We start from the raw sequence: 17,082 nt of genomic DNA, 5'->3' as shown, positions 1-17,082 counted from the left end.
CCCCAAACAACAAACCAAATGCAACAACTAGTGCAAGCATTCCTGGGGGAAGGCTGCAGCAGATGGATTTGCATATGGTGATGTCATCCAAGCAGTGGGTCAAAGTTGGCTTCAACCCTCGTCTGCATATGAAAAGAGAAAAGGGGCGTGCAGGGCATGGCGGCCTTTTGCGGCGATTGGATGACCCCTAGTTCACATTAAACACATCCACCCTCCTTCGGTGTGGGGCTCATGTTGGCTATGCCCCAGCCCCTGAAGCATTCAAGCTGATTTCTTGCAGCAGCTAGGCACTGTAACAGCTCCAGAGCTGCTCTGTAAGGCAAGTAAAAGGGCGTGGGCCCTGCAGCACTACCTGTAGTTCGCATTGTGCGTTGGAAGGCACAAATTAAGCAGACGGGAGAAGTCAGGATAGTGCACAAGGGCATAGAAGGGAGCGGCTCAAGAAAAAAGAAGTGGAAATAGACAGCAAACTAGGCTGGAGAGAGACCTGAGACAAAGAGATCTGAATTATACGAGAGCCGACCAGGGGAAACACAAATTATGCAGTCAAGTTTCCCACATTTGGGGAAATCGCAGGAGCAGCACACCCAGAGTGCAATGGGTGAGACTTGCCCTGGGAGAAGCACCTTCATGATCATAGTATCTCACCTGGCAGGTAAGTAGGATTTGGGATAGTTCTGGGGAGGGTCGCTGCTCGGGCTGTCAAGTGAAGTAGATCCAACTGAGGCAGCACAAGGAAACTCTCGATAGAAGAACAAGGCTAGAGGAAGATCTGAGACAAATAAATCTGACTTTTACCAGAGCTGACCAGAGGAAAGAACAAACACAGTCCCCCACTACCACAAATAATGCAGTCGAGTTTCCCACATTTGGGGAAATCATAGGGGTCAGCATACCCAGAATGCAATGAATGAACCTCACCCTGGGAGAACAATCTTCATGACCATGGTATCTTCTATGCAAAATAAGTATGACTTAGGATAGGGCTGGGGAGGGCCGCTGCTAAGGCACATCTCTGTCAAGTAAAGGAGATTCAACTGAGGCAGCACAAGGGAACTCTCATCTGGGGACAACAACTGCAGGGAGAACACATATTTTCAGATGAACATGGGAGGGCAGAAGGCTGCCTAATACTGAAGCACCCCCAAACAACAAACCAAATGCAACAACTAGTGCAAGCATTCCTGGGGGAAGGCCTGCAGCAGATGGATTTGCATATGGTGATGTCATCCAAGCAGTGGGTCAAAGTTGGCTTCAACCCTCGTCTGCATATGAAAAGAGAAAAGGGGCGTGCAGGGCATGGCGGCCTTTTGCGGCGCTTGGATGACCCCTAGTTCACATTAAACACCTCCATCCTACTTCGGTGTGGGGCTATGCCCCAGCCCCTGAAGCATTCAAGCTGATTTCTTGCAGCAGCTGGGCACTGTAACAGCTCCAGAGCTGCTCTGTAAGGCAAGTAAAAGGGTGTGGGCCCTGCAGCACTACCTGTAGTTTGCATTGTGCGTTGGAAGGCACAAAGTAAGCAGACGGGAGAAGTCAGGATAGTGCGCAAGGGCATAGAAGGGAGCAACTCAAGAAAAGAGAAGTGGAAACAGACAGCAAACTAGGCTGGAGAGAGACCTGAGACAAAGAGATCTGAATTATACGAGAGCCGACCAGGGGAAACACAAATTATGCAGTCAAGTGTCCAACATTTGGGGAAACCGCAGGAGCAGCACACCCAGAGTGCAATGGGTGAGCCTTGCCCTGGGAGAAGCACCTTCATGATCATAGTATCTCACCTGGCAGGTAAGTAGGAGTTGGGCTAGAGCTGGGGAGGGTCGCTGCTCGGGCACCCCCCTGTCAAGTGAAGGAGATCCAACTGAGGCAGCACATGGAAACTCTCGAAAGAAGAACAAGGCTAGAGGAAGATCTGAGACAAATAAATCTGACTTTTACCAGAGCTGACCAGAGGAAAGCACAAACACAGTCCCCCACTACCACAAATAATGCAGTCGAGTTTCCCACATTTGGGGAAATCACAGGGGTCAGCATACCCAGAATGCAATGAATGAACCTCACCCTGGGAGAACAATCTTCATGACCATGGTATCTCCTATGCAAAATAAGTATGATTTGGGATAGGGCTGGGGAGGGCCTCTGCTCAGGCACATCTCTGTCAAGAATTTATAAAGTCTATACATATATATAACCAAATGTCAATATATATATATAGAACCCAGCGCTCCTATCAAAACTTATCTATTTCACCAATTTGTTGCTTATTTAATCTTTATACATCTATTAATTTTCACCATATATTATAAAATGCTGCTCCCATAGGTAGTACTGTTCTACCAATAATAAACCAAATTTTAAAGATAATCACACTTGTTATCAAGGGAGCGCAAAAAATAAAATATACAAGCTCCTTATTTTTAAAAAATATATATAGACAGAAGAAACCCACATTCAATAAAATACAATGGAGTCAACATATATAGGCACCACTATCCATATCTAAATGTAATCAGGATCTATTTCATATTGCCCTTGATAACAACGGAATGTTTATTAAAGGGTCCAAAAAATCCTACTGGATACAGCTGTTGTAATTTAATCGTTTGTAACCCTACCTTGAACGAGAGCTGTCTATGTATTCTATTAAGGGATGGTTACCTAATAGCTGTGCCTCCACTCAAGCTATGTGTAGTATTTAACTACCGTTAAGGCTTGCTTGAGTAAGCCTGATCTCTATCCTTAGGGGATGATTCCCTTATATCATAGATATATTATCTAATATACCTGTCTCTTTCTTCCAGGATCTTCAGATCAACTTCCAGACGGACCAGACACACATGGAAAGTATAACACTTTAATGACCAGTACCAAATGGATTAAGTATACATTAACATTTCATCAATTACACATTCCCCTTTAAGTCATTAATCCATGCTAACCCCCTGTCAATTAGGCCTATACACAGTACCTGCATGCAATACAACAAATCCTTTTTCTTTTCAAGACACCCTTAGGTGTTAGAGTGACCCGGGTACTCTTAATATGATAGTGCACTATAAGGGCCCATAAACTTCCTAAAAATAACAGCAGTTAATACAGAATGTCTGACACTATGTTTTAGTATCAACTATCAGTTCTCCCTTCAGTTAAAGAGAAAGATGTTTGGCTCAGTCTACTTATGGTAGCGATTACTTTCTCCTATAAGGTTACTTATAGTTCCTCCTTGGCAGATAACAGAAAGTATCTATTTAGCTCATAGATAGTAACATCAACAGTTGATTACCAAGGAATCTGTATCCTTTCCTCAGTAAAAATGTTACTGTAGTTGTCCAGTATTAAACTAAACTCCTAAGAAGCTGGTATGATAAACCTTTGTTATGCTGCGTCCTTGTGTCCATTTGAAGTAGCTGATGCTTTCTATATTTCAGAGCATATATAGCTTTTCGATTCCTGTATGCCTCAAATTATTGTTGTCTCTTAGGATGAGTCTATATTAAATATATCTGCAAGAGATGGTTTCTCTTATCATAGTCACAGCGAGCTCAAATCCTTTAACTTTATAACTAATAGTCTCTTACGTGTCAGTCCTTCTTACGGGTTCACGAATATACATATAACACAGTTGTATTAAAGTGCCACAAGCTAGTCTTCGAATCGGGATGATATTCTAATCCTTTGTGGCTAAGAGGCTTTAACATCCATCCAATGTCACTGTAGTATGGCTACCTTTAATGTCCTTGACTCTAATTCTGCTAATTCAGGGGCATAAATACACACATTAGGTGGCAGCTTTAGGGTGTTACTTTCTATTTAGCGCTGCGGAACAATGTCTCTGGCTCTCCTTTGACTGATGTGATGCTGATATATGGGGGAGTTTTAAAACTATTTATGAAGCGTTAAACAGTTCAAGTTTCACTCCACTCCTCCTGTTACATATATATACCCAGTGCTTTCTACCTTCTCCTTAGCACTATGATTAAGCCATACATGGAACTGTAATTATAGGTCACTCTGACTACTGTGACCCATTACTATCCTCCTGCTTAATAGCCATTATTGCGGCCTAGCCCTGGAGTACTTAGTCCCAATATGAAATTGACTATGTACAATAGTCACCTATGGCTTGCTGTGCTTAGTGTAGGGGTAATATAAATGGCTGGATTATGCACTCACACTTCTACCATCTAGTGATGCTGCTGCCGGATGCTCCCCCGACTCCTCCCTTACACTTACAGCCACACAGAATGGAGCCTCTGCTGCTGGTCCTGGCTTCTTTGTTGTGGCTGTCAGAGTCTGTGCCGGTAATAGGTAGGAAGGAACCCTCTCTGTGTCCCTGTCACAGATGTGCCCTTCCAATACTGCTGGGTGAGTTGACTAGCGCTGATCTTGGGTTCTATGAACAGTTCTGAGTCTCAATGCTGCTGTCACCACCTTTACAGTAAGGAAGCCCTGTTCTGGCTTCACACACTAAGCCCCCTCCGGCCGCCGCAATGTATACCGCTCAGCTCTAATGCGGGCGACGGCCGGAGCAGCAAAAAACTATGTCCTCTCACCAAGGGATATGCAGTCTCTATCTCAGCTACACTCACAGCACCTCTCCACTCCTCTCTAGTAGTCACATGACCCACTCTGAGGTGATGCCCCGCCCACTGGCAATCACCTCACTAGGTGATTGACAGTTAGGAGCACAAGGACATTAACCCTTTAGATACACTGTGAAACCATAAAATAAGCCTTCATTGTATTCACCACTACATTTACATCAATGTACATACAATTACATATATGTGAACTGTATTATTTACCTCACAACATGCATACAGTATTACAACATCCATTAACTTTTATATGAATAATATATATGCTTATACTCCATTTTAGTCACCATATTATAACTACCTCAGTATAAGTGTTGTTTAAACCCTAAATCAGGGTTACATTTCTCCCCCTGGTGCATTGTCACTGTTTAACATCTTTAGGTGCCAATGCACCATCTACCTTACTCACTATGCTAAAATAGTATATATTCATTCACATCCATTAGCAAGCCACCTCATCTCAACCATTTTAACTGTTGGCCAAATAGGGAGGGATGGAACTACATAGCCTTCATGCCTCCCAGGGATAGTGTTCTCTGATCGTGCTGGTTTCCCTTGCTCTTCTACACCTGATTTATTGACTTCTTTTAGTACTGGACTTCGGATGGAAGATTTAAGAGATTGTGCTAGGGTAAAGTTATCATGTACCTCACTACGATTTTCACTGAGACTAGTTTCTTTCTCTGACGAAGCTTCTAAAGTTATCAAGTCTTTAGCATCTGAATTTTCCGTTTCTTGATCCTGGGACTGATTTACTCTACCATTGAATCTCGAGAGAGGTCGGTAATGTAAGGTTGTAGAAGGATGACATGGAGCTGGATCTCTCCCTTGCCTTTGTTCTGAATATGCACTTCCTTCATCAACCACTTTTTCTCGTGGTTGATAACAATAACTGTATGATCCTCGTCGGTTTGGAGCAAATCGACTCCCTTTCACTGGTACTCCACCTATGCCAGTCACATTTGCTGCATGTACACCCTTTTCCCCTTCCAACACTTCAAATTCTACTTTCTCTCCATCTCCTACACTGTACAACAGTTTTAGGGGGTTATTCTTCGTTATGGATGTCCAATGTACAAATATGTCTTCTCCGGTGTCATGCCTTTTAATGAAGCCATAGCCTTTCTTCACATGGAACCATATTACTGTGCCAGTCATTTTAAGAGACATATACTGTGTCCCTTTACTATCAACTTTATTCATAGAAGATTGTCTCAGCAATATACCATCCACTACCTCAGTCTGTAATGCTATGTCCTTAGTATCCGGTCGCATAGAAAATTCATGGATACGGTCTTCAGGACAGTTGTTTAGGAAGTTGGCATCCTTGAGTATTTTATTCTCAGATTCTAGCTGAGACAGTCTTTCTTTCATTTCATTCAGACAAATATGATCCTCCTTTTCAGTTTCTTTACCCACTTCCAATAATTCAGACAACTCAGTTATTTTTGATTCCAGAGAATGAATATTGTCTTCCTGCTGCTGGTACATTATCAACTTTTGTTGCTCCTGATCCACTCTGGTTTGTCTTTCATCAGATGCCATGGTTTCCATCTCTCTCTGTATAAACCAAAGTTCTCTCTCAAGCTCTTTGTTCCTCTCATCAATTTTGGTGTTAAACATCTGTTCTTCTTTTAGCTTCCATTGGGTTTCATCTAGAACCTCCAACAACTGATGTTTAGACCTGTCCAGTGCTATATGTCTTATCACCTCTATCGGGGTCTGTAGATCCACTGGGCTATCTCTTCTTGTTGGTTCCTCAATGGAAGTTGGAAACCGGGAAAGCAGGTCCTTCTGTTGATCTTTTGGAAGAGCTAATACTAATTGTCCATGTTTCTTATAATCCTCAGCTATTTGCTTTAGCACAGTTTCTAATCTCTGTATACCTACATCTATCTTCACTTCCCCTGGAACTCTCTCTTTCAGTGGTAGAACATTCTTATCTCCATTCATTCCATAATCCATGTTAGCGACCAAAGTATGAGCAAGGTTGTCACTAACACCTCCCTCACTATCCTTTAGGTGGGGATCAAGTTTGACTTTCTTGTCCTTTGATTTTTTTCTTTCTCTTCTCCAACTCTACAGGGACATCTAATATTTTTTCATTTTTCACACCTAGGTTATTTACAAAAGTTCCCACAAACTTGCATGTCACCTCTTCCTTTAAGCCTGGTCCCTTACGGTACTCTTGTTTGTCCATACTTTTACATTCTCTAATGGCTTCAACTCTCCCAACTGATACAGCAATGGCTTTATGTCCAACCTTCTCCCTGTTCCTTTGCTTCTTTCCCATATTTGTATTTTATTTTTAGGGATGTGAGGACTTTATCAATAATAATTAATGGCAGCTGACACCTGTGGTGTAACAGGGCCTGAGTGTAACTTCTATCTCACGCGGTGCCTCCAAATGTAACCCTACCCTCATTACCTTGAACGAGAGCTGTCTATGTATTCTATTAAGGGATGGTTACCTAATAGCTGTGCCTCCACTCAAGCTATGTGTAGTATTTAACTACCGTTAAGGCTTGCTTGAGTAAGCCTGATCTCTATCCTTAGGGGATGATTCCCTTATATCATAGATATATTATCTAATATACCTGTCTCTTTCTTCCAGGATCTTCAGATCAACTTCCAGACGGACCAGACACACATGGAAAGTATAACACTTTAATGACCAGTACCAAATGGATTAAGTATACATTAACATTTCATCAATTACACATTCCCCTTTAAGTCATTAATCCATGCTAACAGCCTGTCAATTAGGCCTATACACAGTACCTGCATGCAATACAACAAATCCTTTTTCTTTTCAAGACACCCTTAGGTGTTAGAGTGACCCGGGTACTCTTAATATGATAGTGCACTATAAGGGCCCATAAACTTCCTAAAAATAACAGCAGTTAATACAGAATGTCTGACACTATGTTTTAGTATCAACTATCAGTTCTCCCTTCAGTTAAAGAGAAAGATGTTTGGCTCAGTCTACTTATGGTAGTGATTACTTTCTCCTATAAGGTTACTTATAGTTCCTCCTTGGCAGATAACAGAAAGTATCTATTTAGCTCATAGATAGTAACATCAACAGTTGATTACCAAGGAATCTGTATCCTTTCCTCAGTAAAAATGTTACTGTAGTTGTCCAGTATTAAACTAAACTCCTAAGAAGCTGGTATGATAAACCTTTGTTATGCTGCGTCCTTGTGTCCATTTGAAGTAGCTGATGCTTTCTATATTTCAGAGCATATATAGCTTTTCGATTCCTGTATGCCTCAAATTATTGTTGTCTCTTAGGATGAGTCTATATTAAATATATCTGCAAGAGATGGTTTCTCTTATCATAGTCACAGCGAGCTCAAATCCTTTAACTTTATAACTAATAGTCTCTTACGTGTCAGTCCTTCTTACGGGTTCACGAATATACATATAACACAGTTGTATTAAAGTGCCACAAGCTAGTCCTTGAATCGGGATGATATTCTAATCCTTTGTGGCTAAGAGGCTTTAACATCCATCCAATGTCACTGTAGTATGGCTACCTTTAATGTCCTTGACTCTAATTCTGCTAATTCAGGGGCATAAATACACACATTAGGTGGCAGCTTTAGGGTGTTACTTTCTATTTAGCGCTGCGGGACAATGTCTCTAGCTCTCCTTTGACTGATGTGATGCTGATATATGGGGGAGTTTTAAAACTATTTATGAAGCGTTAAACAGTTCAAGTTTCACTCCACTCCTCCTGTTACATATATATACCCAGTGCTTTCTACCTTCTCCTTAGCACTATGATTAAGCCATACATGGGACTGTAATTATAGGTCACTCTGACTACTGTGACCCATTACTATCCTCCTGCTTAATAGCCATTATTGCGGCCTAGCCCTGGAGTACTTAGTCCCAATATGAAATTGACTATGTACAATAGTCACCTATGGCTTGCTGTGCTTAGTGTAGGGGTAATATAAATGGCTGGATTATGCACTCACACTTCTACCATCTAGTGATGCTGCTGCAGGATGCTCCCCCGACTCCTCCCTTACACTTACAGCCACACAGAATGGAGCCTCTGCTGCTGGTCCTGGCTTCTTTGTTGTGGCTGTCAGAGTCTGTGCCGGTAATAGGTAGGAAGGAACCCTCTCTGTGTCCCTGTCACAGATGTGCCCTTCCAATACTGCTGGGTGAGTTGACTAGCGCTGATCTTGGGTTCTATGAACAGTTCTGAGTCTCAATACTGCTGTCACCACCTTTACAGTAAGGAAGCCCTGTTCTGGCTTCACACACTAAGCCCCCTCCGGCCGCCGCAATGTATACCGCTCTGCTCTAATGCGGGCGACGGCCGGAGCAGCAAAAAACTATGTCCTCTCACCAAGGGATATGCAGTCTCTCTCTCAGCTACACTCACAGCACCTCTCCACTCCTCTCTAGTAGTCACATGACCCACTCTGAGGTGATGCCCCGCCCACTGGCAATCACCTCACTAGGTGATTGACAGTTAGGAGCACAAGGACATTAACCCTTTAGATACACTGTGAAACCATAAAATAAGCCTTCATTGTATTCACCACTACATTTACATCAATGTACATACAATTACATATATGTGAACTGTATTATTTACCTCACAACATGCATACAGTATTACAACATCCATTAACTTTTATATGAATAATATATATGCTTATACTCCATTTTAGTCACCATATTATAACTACCTCAGTATAAGTGTTGTTTAAACCCTAAATCAGGGTTACACGTTACTTTCCAATTGTAATTGATACATTAAATTCCTTCTTGTGGATGAACAGCAACAGTTGTAACCAACGCCTCTTTTCTCTAACGTCCTAAGTGGATGCTGGGGACTCCGTAAGGACCATGGGGAATAGCGGCTCCGCAGGAGACTGGGCACATCTAAAGAAAGCTTTAGGACTATGTGGTGTGCACTGGCTCCTCCCCCTATGACCCTCCTCCAAGCCTCAGTTAGATTTCTGTGCCCGACGAGAAGGGTGCACACTAGGGGCTCTCCTGAGCTTCTTAGTGAAAGTTTTAGTTTAGGTTTGTTATTTTCAGTGAGACCTGCTGGCAACAGGCTCACTGCATCGAGGGACTAAGGGGAGAAGAAGCGAACTCACCTGCGTGCAGAGTGGATTGGGCTTCTTGGCTACTGGACATTAGCTCCAGAGGGACGATCACAGGCCCAGCCTGGATGGGTCCCGGAGCCTCGCCGCCGGCCCCCTTACAGAGCCAGAAGAGCGAAGAGGTCCGGATAAATCGGCGGCAGAAGACGTTCCTGTCTTCAATAAGGTAGCGCACAGCTGTGCGCCATTGCTCTCAGCACACTTCATACTCCGGTCACTGAGGGTGCAGGGCGCTGGGGGGGGCGCCCTGAGACGCAATAAAACATGATAAAAATACCTTACATGGCAAAAAATACATCACATATAGCTCCTGGGCTATATGGATGCATTTAACCCCTGCCAGAATATACAGAAAAACGGGAGATAAGGCCGCCGAAAAGGGGGCGAAGACTATCTCCTCAGCACACTGGCGCCATTTTCCCTCACAGCTCAGTTGGACGGAAGCTCCCTGGCTCTTCCCTGCAGTCACTACACTACAGAAAGGGTTAAAAAAAGAGAGGGGGGCACTAATTAGGCGCAGTATTAAAACATACAGCAGCTATAAGGGGAAAAACACTTATATAAGGTTATCCCTGTATATATATATATAGCGCTCTGGTGTGTGCTGGCATACTCTCCCTCTGTCTCCCCAAAGGGCTAGTGGGGTCCTGTCCTCTATCAGAGCATTCCCTGTGTGTGTGCTGTGTGTCGGTACGTTTGTGTCGACATGTATGAGGAGAAAAATGATGTGGAGACGGAGCAGAGTGTCTGTAACAGTGATGTCACCACCTAGGGGGTCGACACCTGAGTGGATGTACTGTTGAAAATTACATGACAGTGTCAGCTCTGTATAAAAAAACAAAAAAAAAAAAACAGTGGTTGACATGAGACAGCCGGCTACTCAGCTTGTGCCTGTCCAGACGTCTCATAGGCCGTCAGGGGCTCTAAAGCGCCCGTTACCTCAGATGGCAGATACAGACGCCGACACGGATACTGACTCCTGTGTCGACGGTGAAGAGACAACCGTGATTTCCAGTAGGGCCACACGTTACATGATTGAGACAATGGAAAATGTTTTATACATTTCTGATAATACGAGTACCACCAAAAAGGGGTATTATGTTCGGTGAGGGAAAAACTACCTGTAGTTTTCCTGAATCTGAGAAATAAAATGAGGTGTGTGATGATGCGTGGGTTTCCCCCCGATAACAATTGATCATTTCTTAAAAAGTATTGGCTGTATACCCTTTCCGGCCAGAGGTTAGGGTGCGTTGGGAAACACCCCCTAGGGGGGATAAGGCGCTCACACGCTTGTAAGAACAAGGGCTCTACCCTCTCATGAGATGGCCGCCCTTAAGGATCCTGCTGATAGAAAGCAGGAGGGTATCCAAAAATGTATTCACACACATACTGGTGTTATACTGCGACCAGCAATCGCCTCAGCCTGGAGGTGCAGTGCTGGGTTGGCATGGTCGGATTCCCTGACTGGAAATATTGATATCCTAGATAAGGATAGTATATTATTGCCTATAGAGCATTTAAAAGATGCATTTCTATATATGCATGATGCACAGCGGAATATTTGCCGACTGGCATCAAGTATAAGTGCGTTGTCCAATTCTACCAGTAAAATGGTCAGGTGATGCGGATTCCAAACGGCATTTGGAAGTATTGCCTTTGAAAGGGGACATTTGGGGTCGGTATTTTAGACCTGGTGGCCACGGCAACAACTGGGAAATCCACGTTTGTACCCCAGGTCGCCTCTCAAAATAAGACGCCGTATTATCAGGCGCAGTCCTTTGTTGGCAAGCGGACAAAAGGTTCCTCTTTTCTGCTCGTGACAGAGGGAGAGGAAAAAGGCTGAAGAGATTAGCCAGTTCCCAGGAACAGAAACCCTTTCCCGCCTCTGCCAAGCCCTCAGTATGACGCTAGGGCCTTACAAGCTCAGGCACGGTGGGGGCCCGTTCTCAATGAATTTCAGTGCGCAGTGGGCTCACTCGCAAGTAGACCCCTGGATCCTTCAGGTAATATCTCAAGGGTACATATTGGAATTCGAGACGTCTCCCCCTCGCCGTTTCCAAAAGTCGGCTTTACCGACGTCTCCCTCTGACAGGGAGGCAGTTTTGGAAGCCATTCACAAGCTGTATTCCCAGCAGGTGATAATCAAGGTACCCCTCCTGCAACAGGGAACGGGGTATTATTCCACACTATTGTGGTACCGAAGCCAGACGGCTCGGTGAGACCGATTCTAAATCTAAAATCTAAAATCTTTGAACACTTACATACAGAGGTTCAAATTCAAGATTGAGTCACTCAGAGCAGTGATTGCGAACCTGGAAGAAGGGGACTACATGATGTCTCGGGACATCAAGGATGCTTACCTTCATGTCAAAATTTACCCTTCTCACCAAGGGTACCTCAGGTTATGGTACAGAACTGTCACTATCAGTTCAGACGCTGCCGTAGGGATGGTCCACGGCACCCCGGGTCTTTACCAAGGTAATGGCCGAAATGATATCCCTTCGAAGGAAGGGAATTTTAGTTATCCCTTACTTGGACGATTCCCTGATAAGGGTAAGATCCAGGGAACAGTTGGAAGTCGGTGTAGCACTATCTCAGGTAGTGTTGCGGCAGCACGATTGGATTCTCAATATTCCAAAATCGCAGCTGGTTCCGACGACTTGTCTTCTGTTTCCTAGGGATGTTCCTGGACACAGTCCAGAAAAAAGGTGTTTCTCCCGGAAGAGAAAGCCAGGGAGTTATCCGAGCTAGTCAGGAACCTCCTAAAACCGAACCAAGTCTCAGTGCATCAATGCACAAGGGTTCTGGGTAAAAATGGTGGCTTCCTACGAAGCAATCCCATTCGTTAGATTCCACGCAAGAACTTTCCAGTGGAACCTACTGGACAAATGGTCCGGGTCGCATTTTCAGATGCATCAGCGGATAACCCTGTCACCAAGGACAAGGGTATCCATCCTGTGGTGGTTGCAGAGTGCTCATCTTCTAGAGGGCCGCAGATTCGGCATTCAGGACTGGGTCCTGGTGACCACGAATGCCAGCCTGCGAGGCTGGTGAGCAGTCGCACAGGGAAGGAATATCCAGGGCTTAGGGTCAAGCCTGGATACATCACTTCACATAAATATCCTGAAGCTAAGGGCCATTTACAATGCTCTAAGCTTAGCAAGACCTCTGCTTCAAGGTCAGCCGGTGTTGATCCAGTCGGACAACATCATGGCAGTCACCCACGTAAACAGACAGGGTGGCACAAGAAGCAGGAGGGCAATGGCAGAAGCTGCAGGGATTCTTCGCTGGGCGGAAAATCATGTGATAGCACTGTCAACAGTATTCATTCCGGGAGTGGACAACTGGGAAGCAGACTTCCTCAGCACGACCTCCACCCGGGAGAGTGGGGACTTCACCCAGAAGTCGTCCACATGATTAAAAAACTCGACAGGTATTGCGCCAGGTCAAGAGACCCTCAGGCAATAGTTGTAGACGCTCTGGTAACACCGTGGGTGTACCAGTCAGTGTATGTGTTCCCTCCTCTGCCTCTCATACCCAAGGTACTGAGATTGATAAGATGGAGAGGAGAAAGCACTATATTCGTGGCTCCGGATTGGCCAAGAAGGACTTGGTAACCGGAACTTCAAGAGATGCTCACGGAGGATCCGTGGCCTCTACCTCTAAGAAGGGACCTGCTCCAGCAAGGACCCTGTCTGTTCCAAGACTTACCGCGGCTGCGTTTGACGGCATGCCGGTTGAACACCGGATCCTGAAGGAAAAAAGGCATTCCGGATGAAGTCATCCATATCCTGATCTAAAGCCAGGAAGGATGTAACCGCAAAAACATTATCACCGCAATTGGCGAAAATATGTTGCGTAGTGCGAGGCCAGTAAGGCCCGATGGAGGAAATTCAACTGGGTCGATTCCTACATTTCCTGCAAACAGGAGTGTCTATGGGCCTGAAATTGGGGTCCATTAAGGTTCAGATTTCGGCCCTGTCAATTTTCTTCCAAAAAAGAACTAGCTTCAGTCCCTGAAGTTTAGACGTTTGTAAAAGGGGTACTGCATATACAGCCTCCTTTTGTGCCTCCAGTGGCAATTTGGGATCTCAATGTAGTTTGGGTTCCAAAAGTCACATTGGTTTGAACCACTTAAATCTGTGGAGTTAAAATATCTCACATGGAAAGTGGTCATGCTGTTGGCCCTGGCCTGGGCCAGGCGCGTGTCAGAATTGGCGGCTTTATCCTGTAAAAGCCCTTATCTGATTTTCCATTCGGACAGGGCGGAATTGAGGATTCGTCCTCAGTTTCTCCCTAAGGTGGTTCCAGCGTTTTCACCTGAACCAACCTATTGTGGTGCCTGCGGCTACTAGGGACTTGGAGGAATCCAAGTTGCTGGATGTTGTCAGGGCCCTGAAAATATGTTTCCAGGACGGCTGGAGTCAGGAAATCTGACTCGCTGTTTATCCTGTATGCACCCAACAAGCTGGGTGCTCCTGCTTCTAAGCAGACTATTGCTCGTTGGATTTGTAGTACAATTCAGCTTGCACATTCTGTGGCAGGCCTGCCACAGCTAAAATCTGTTAAAGCCCGTTCCACAAGGAAAGTGGGCTCATCTTGGGCGGCTGCCCGAGGGGTCTCGGCTTTACAACTTTGCCGGGCAGCTACATGGTCAGGGGCAAACACGTTTGCTAAATTCTACAAATTTGATACCCTGGCTGAGGAGGACCTGGAGTTCTCTCATTCGGTGCTGCAGAGTCATCCGCACTCTCCCGCCCGTTTGGGAGCTTTGGTATAATCCCCATGGTCCTTACGGAGTCCCCAGCATCCACTTAGGACGTCAGAGAAAATAAGAATTTACTTACCGATAATTCTATTTCTCATAGTCCGTAGTGGATGCTGGGCGCCCATCCCAAGTGCGGATTGTCTGCAATACTTGTACATAGTTATTGTTACAAAAATCGGGTTATTATTGTTGGGAGCCATCTTTTCAGAGGCTCCTCTGTTATCATGCTGTTAACTGGGTTCAGATCACAGGTTGTACGGTGTGATTGGTGTGGCTGGTATGAGTCTTACCCGGGATTCAAAATCCTTCCTTATTGTGTACGCTCGTCCGGGCAAAGTATCCTAACTGAGGCTTGGAGGAGGGTCATAGGGGGAGGAGCCAGTGCACACCACATAGTCCTAAAGCTTTCTTTAGATGTGCCCAGTCTCCTGCGGAGCCGCTATTCCCCATGGTCCTTACGGAGTCCCCAGCATCCACTACGGACTATGAGAAATAGAATTATCGGTAAGTAAATTCTTATTATTTACTGCAGTTAAAGTTCATATGTAACTCATGTGAGTAATGAAAGAAAACAGGGGGAGAGCGCTGTGATGGTTGGTGAAACACAGCGGTATGCTACGACCCCCGTTAACCGTGGCTGGATCTTATTGGCACTCGCGGTCGGGATATTTCTCCCTGCCGTGGGGTAGAGACCTCCTTTTGCTCGGTCTCAAATTGCTTTTTCCCCTTCACCGCTGTCTTTACATCAGACGTCCGCCGTGATGTAGCTCGTTCATGAACGGGCTTATATCTCAGCAATCAGAGTGTCCGGTAATCACCTTTCTTACGCGTTTCTCCGCTGTTATCCAAGAGCGGTTTCGTCAGAGGATACATCAGCAGCCTAGCAGGCTCTTTTTAAAATGCACCGGACCAATAGCATTACTAATTAGTTGATTGGATACATACATGTACTAATTGGATGCATACATGTAATGACTCACATATGGAACAACTTTCTAATTGCAATTGCACATATAAAGGCATTTCATAATATAAAAATAAGCAACATGGTGATTAAAAATAATAATAAAATAAGCAACAAGGTGGTTTAAAAAATAACAGAAAATATATAATCTATATACAGATTAACCTATAATCTTTCAATCAATACCTCATATCTATAATCACATATACATAATTCAGAGACTCAGCACTAAGGATCCCCATTTACTTATATAAAACCTTTTAGGGTAACATAAATCCATGCCACTACTAAAGCAGTTCTTGTGGCGCAGGGGAAACATCAAATGCACTCTATGCAGCTAGTCCCATGTTCGAATCCAACCCGCTCAGCTTAACATCCATATTATTTATTTACTTTTAATGGGATCATTCTATCAATTCATTTTTACCTTTAATTTTTGTTAATATTATTTCTATATTTCATTATTTTAACCCCTGGAATAACTACATTGCTGTTTAAACAACAAAAAGAATTGAAGAAAAAATAAATATTAAACAGACAATTTAAGGATTCGAAGATTTAAATATTTAAAGATTTTAAAATTTAAAACAGGGAGGGGGGGGAGGGAGGGGGGCCTTTTGGGAGAAGGAGGGGGAAAAAATAAAAATAGAAAAAAAAAATATATATAGAACCAAGAGAAAGTGTAAAAAGAGGATGGAGGAAGAAATCTGATGTTCATCATTACTAGTGGATTTTACTAAAGAACTTTAAAGGAACACACACAACAGGATTATACAGTTTCATCCTAAGAGGAAAGCTGTTTCCAAAATAGCTACTTCTAATAATTTTGTTTATTTATTAAACATACAATAAATGGATATTCAATAAATAATATATTAGGTAAATCAATAGATAAAATCTTCAGAGACTGCAAATGTTGTTCAGTTCGATGCTCTCATTCAGACCATCAGGTGTAAGGGTACCCAAAGAAAAAATCCAAAATGCCTCCCTTGTCAAGTAAAGGAGATTCAACTGAGGCAGCACAAGGGAACTCTCATCTGGGGACAACAACTGCAGGGAGAACACATATTTTCAGATGAACATGGGAGGGCAGAAGGCTGCCTAATACTGAAGCACCCCCAAACAACAAACCAAATGCAACAACTAGTACAAGCATTCCTGGGGGAAGGCCTGCAGCAGATGGATTTGCATATGGTGATGTCATCCAAGCAGTGGGTCAAAGTTGGCTTCAACCCTCGTCTGCATATGAAAAGAGAAAAGGGGCGTGCAGGGCATGGCGGCCTTTTGCGGCGCTTGGATGACCCCTAGTTCGCATTAAACACCTCCACCCTACTTCGGTGTGGGGCTCATGTTGGCTATGCCCCAGCCCCTGAAGCATTCAAGCTGATTACTTGCAGCAGCTGGGCACTGTAATAGCTCCAGAGCTGCTCTGTAAGGCAACTAAAAGGGTGTGGGCCCTGCAGCACTACCTGTAGTTCGCATTGTGCGTTGGAAGGCACAAAGTAAGCAGACGGGAGAAGTCAAGATAGTGCGCAAGGGCATAGAAGGGAGTGGCTCAAGAAAAGAGAAGTGTAAACAGACAGCAAACTAGGCTGGAGAAAGACATGAGACAAAGAG

At 44.2% G+C, this 17,082-nt stretch overlaps 4 non-coding genes across 4 annotated transcripts; all 4 read right to left on the bottom strand.

Annotated features, from left to right (window-relative positions):
- Positions 1-500: 500 nt before the first annotated feature.
- On the bottom strand, positions 501-663 carry LOC134986690 (U1 spliceosomal RNA). Its single transcript, XR_010192518.1, has one exon. It is a non-coding gene; the product is annotated as a U1 spliceosomal RNA (small nuclear RNA).
- Positions 664-808: 145 nt separating this feature from the next.
- On the bottom strand, positions 809-972 carry LOC134986746 (U1 spliceosomal RNA). Its single transcript, XR_010192573.1, has one exon. It is a non-coding gene; the product is annotated as a U1 spliceosomal RNA (small nuclear RNA).
- Positions 973-1,633: 661 nt separating this feature from the next.
- Positions 1,634-1,796, bottom strand: LOC134986703 (U1 spliceosomal RNA). The gene has a single exon (XR_010192532.1). It is a non-coding gene; the product is annotated as a U1 spliceosomal RNA (small nuclear RNA).
- Positions 1,797-1,948: 152 nt separating this feature from the next.
- On the bottom strand, positions 1,949-2,112 carry LOC134986698 (U1 spliceosomal RNA). Its single transcript, XR_010192526.1, has one exon. It is a non-coding gene; the product is annotated as a U1 spliceosomal RNA (small nuclear RNA).
- Between the last annotated feature and the right edge of the window lie 14,970 nt (positions 2,113-17,082).

Source organism: Pseudophryne corroboree, assembly GCF_028390025.1.
Source record: "Pseudophryne corroboree isolate aPseCor3 chromosome 7 unlocalized genomic scaffold, aPseCor3.hap2 SUPER_7_unloc_5, whole genome shotgun sequence".
NCBI lineage: Eukaryota > Metazoa > Chordata > Amphibia > Anura > Myobatrachidae > Pseudophryne > Pseudophryne corroboree.
This window is presented reverse-complemented; position numbering and strand designations above follow the sequence as displayed.